The 4,207-nt window shown below is 44.1% G+C and overlaps 1 pseudogene; it reads right to left on the reverse strand.

Annotated features, from left to right (window-relative positions):
• Nucleotides 1-846, reverse strand: part of LOC103588712 — a 16,064-nt pseudogene extending 15,218 nt beyond the window's left edge.
• Nucleotides 847-4,207: the final 3,361 nt, after the last annotated feature.

The following is a 4,207-nucleotide window of genomic DNA, read 5'->3' on the forward strand; positions in this document are numbered from 1 at the left end:
GCCGGGGGGGGCCCGGCTCCGGGGCGCCGCTTGGGAGTGCGGCGGCGCTCCCGCCGAGGGTTCGGATCCCACATACAGACCGGTTCCCGCTCACTGGCTGAGTGAGGGGTGGGCACAGCACCGAGGGTTGCGATTCCGTTGCCGGTCACGAAAAAAGACAAAAAGGAAAAAAAAAAAAAAGAAGTCATGAGAGCCTGAACTGGGGTGGTGACTGCGGACAGCTTACAATGATGAGAAATTGAAAAGATAGAGGATTTATTTGGTGGCTTATTGGCCACAGGGAGAAAGAGAGAACCTGACTTGGGGCAGAGGTCAGAGGTCAGAGTGCAGGTCTTCCTGGTGGGGCACTGCAAACAGGCAGCATTTCTGCTGTCTGGGATTGCTCTTGCACACCACATAAAGGACGTTTTATTGTTAATGTCCTAGGTTCATCAGGTTCAAACAGAACCTGAGACAGGGATTCTTGGGCAAGTGATTTATTGAGGGACTGCTTTGAGGAGAATGGGATGGAACAGAGGCCAACCATTAAGCAATGAGGTGGTCTCACCTGGAGACTAGCTTCAGCTAGACCCCACAGCGAGCTCTGGAGCTTGGTTGTACCACACAATTAGCTGCCCCTTGAGGCAAGGGGGCCTGCCTTTCCTACCTCACAGTCAGTCACTGGCTTTCGGCTGCCTGGGGGTGGTGGTGTAGGGTCTAATTTCCTTTACCAGATGGCCCCCATTTGGCCAAGAGAACAAGGCAACAAGACAGCTGTGAGCTCTCAGCAACCACCATTCCGACAGCTGGAGAATTGGTATACTGGTCTGAGAAAGAGGATTTGGGTGAGGCATCACCAGTGTCCATGATAAGGATGTCAGCATTGCTATCAGCCTGCACAACCCCTTCCAGAGCCAAGGAACCAGCACAACTGGACTTAGGCTCAGCATGCTTACGTTCATTATAGAAAATTCCTTTAGGTTGCCAGCTGTGACAATAACTAACGTCTTGTGTTTAGGAAATCAACTTTTCTTCTTCAAGGATCCTAGGGTATGGCATTGTGCACGTGCAGGCTGCTGAAACGGAGGCCGGCAGGTGGGCAGAGAGAGAGGGAAGTGAGAGAAGCACACAGAACAGACCGCACAAGATGTGCGTTTCATTGTGTTCACTGAAGAAGCTGCCCCCTCATAATTTATGTTCCTCTCAAAGGCCCCAGCGGGTGCTATTTATTTCATCTCTGGTTCTGTGATCTTCTGTTCCATGAACACCGGATATGATTGAGATTAGACAAATCACTGTTTTCTTTCAAATGGGAGACTTCTGAAAAAATCTCTGAATGCATCGCATGATAAATTTAACTTTTCGCTTAGGTACTGTTTGCTTCTTTAAAGTCAGTATAAATGATTAAACGGGAATAACATATAATTCAAAGTAAGAACACACACACACGTACCAAATCTTTAGAGGAATGGTTTGGCTGCCTGCCACCAGAACTCTCCTACTTCCCTTTTGTTATTAGAGGCGAACACAAAATGAAATCAGCACCATCAAGGGTTTGCCCACTTGGAAAGGATATCACGTTCCAGAGTGGTCCAAAGGTTACACTACTCGTGACAATTGTATATTGTTTTCTCTAAGGTTCATGGGAAGATAATAATCGTTATTTTCTGCCCTCGCTCCAGCTTTCCAGTGCTTGCAGTCCTTCTAAAAGAGAGAAGCACGCCTTTTGTGCATTTTGCAAAGTGGTCCTCTTTGAGTACTGCTCAGGAAGTCCTCGTACTGGACCGAGCCCGTCTGTTTACCTGAAGGTGCCATAGTTCTACTGTTCTTGTTGGAAGCCTTGGTTCACATGGGTAGGTCCTCCTCAATTTCAGAAGGAGAGAAAATCTTCATGTAAACCACTCACAGGCTATCACCATTCCAGTACTGGACAGATGACTATGAATGACTGAGCTACTGAAGGTCAGAGTCATGTTTTCACTAGATGGCCACAAATAAATGGTTTCCAACTATGTGTTAGATGCCACTGCGCTGAGTGAGCTAATGAAGTGCTAAAGACAAAATGCCAGCAGTTTGTCTTAGTCAGTTTGGGCTGCTATTACAGAATACCATAAACTTGTGGCTTATAATCAATGGAAATTTATTTCTCACAGTTCTGGAAGCTGGAAAGTCCAAGATCAAGGTCCTGGCAGATTTGGTGTCTGGTGAGGGTCTGCTTCCTTGTTCATAGACGGCATCTTCTCACTGTGTCCTCACACAGGTGAAGGGACTTGCTAGCTCTCTGGAGTCTCTTTATAAGGGTACTAATCCCAACCACGACCTCTGACCCTCATGACCTAATCACTTCCCAAAGGCCCCACCTCCTAACACCATCGCCTAAGGGGTGAGGATTTCAACATATGAATTTTGGGGGGACATAAGCGTTCAGTCCATGGTGCAGGTTTTTCCACTTCTGTAAAGGTTAATACTCAAGATGAGCATGTTCTGTATGTATTTACAATGAAAGAAATTACTCTTTGTTATCTGATGTATAAGGAAAAGGTAATGATTTAGGAAACCCTGACTTATAGTCATGGGAGATTTTGGATAAATCTCTGAACCTCATATTCTGTATCTCTAAAGTGACGTTTGTTAGACGTACCGCACAGTGTCACGGGCAACACCTAAGGAGATACAAGTGGGAAGGAACTTCGTAAACTCCTAAATGATGTCCAAATATTGGAAACTAGGGAACATTAAAGAATTACACATTTAAAATGTCTTTTTTATTCCATTATATAGTAAATACATGCTCATAACAAAAATACAGAAAAGTAAAAAAAAAAAAAAAGGAGGAGGGGACAGGGAAGCAGTCAATAATAAGCTTTAAGGCATTATTAGATTAAAAGTGATACCTCTTTGAGTTGAATGACATAGTGAATTGTGGCCCCCAAAATGATCCTAACAAGTCCTAATCCCCACTACCTGTGAATGGTAATTTATTAGGAAAAAGGATCTTTGAAGATGTAATTAAGTCAGGGATCTCAAGGTGAGATCATCCTGGATTAACCAGGTGGGCCCTAAATGCAATGACAAGTGCCCTTAAGAGAAGGAACATGGAAGGAAAATGCAAGGGGAGGCAGAAGCAGAAATTGGAGTAATTGTTTAGAAGCCAAGGAATGCGGGCAGCTGCCAGAAGCTGGAAGAGGCAAAGAAGGATTCTTTCGTAGAGCCTTCAGACAGAGCATGGCTGTATTATTCCATCTCTGTTGCTTATAACAAAATACCTGAAACTGGGTAATTTATAAAGAAATAAAGTTTACTTTTTACAGTTTTGGAGGCTGGGAAGTCCAAAGTCCGGGGAACACACCTGGTGAGGGCCTTGTTCTTGGGTGGTGACTCTTCACAGTGATGCAGGGTGTCACATGGTGAATGGCTTGAGCAAGAGAGAGCTAAGTTGCTCACTCACTATCCTTATGAAGCCATCAGAACCACGCCCATGACCACCCATTAAACCATCAATTTATTACTCTATGAATGGATTAATCCATTCACTAGGGCATGGTCCTCATGATCTAATCACCTCTTATAGGCCCCACCTTCCAATTACTGTAATAGGATTCCCCACCCTCAACACCATTACAGTGGGGATTAATACATGAACCTTTGGGGGACACAATTCAACCCATAGCAGTGGCCCTGGCAATACCTTGATTTCTGACTTCTGCCCTCTAGAATTGTGACAGAACAATTTTCTGTTGTTTCAAGCCACCAACTTTGTGGTAATTTATTATGGCAGCCCTGGAAAACTAATACAGATGCCTACCGTACAGAAAGCCCCGAAAATATCATCATGCCAGAGCATGAGCAAGGCATTAAAAGACAGGAAAACATGTGGTTGGTGATGTGTGATACATGGCTTTTCTAATGCAAAAGTTTATTTTCTGCCCTTTTTAAAGGGGTACCGTCACATTAAATGGATTGAAACAAAACAGCATTAGAAACTAATATAAAGGCAAGTTAGAAGAAGGCTGGGAAGGAAAGCACTCAGCAAATAATACAGGTTGAGTCAGTTGAGTGGCCTTATCTTGTAGTAAGGAAAGACTTTTGGCATGGAATTAAGTAGGTGAGCATTTCCTCTTTAAAGTGGAGCATGGGAATAAAAGAAGAAAGAGTTTAGCAATGGTAACAGTTAAGGGACAGAGAATAAAGTACCTAATTCAGGATTTATACCACCTTTAGCTCTGAC

This window comes from Galeopterus variegatus, unplaced genomic scaffold (genome assembly GCF_000696425.1).
Source record: "Galeopterus variegatus unplaced genomic scaffold, G_variegatus-3.0.2 Scaffold607, whole genome shotgun sequence".
Classification (NCBI taxonomy): domain Eukaryota; kingdom Metazoa; phylum Chordata; class Mammalia; order Dermoptera; family Cynocephalidae; genus Galeopterus; species Galeopterus variegatus.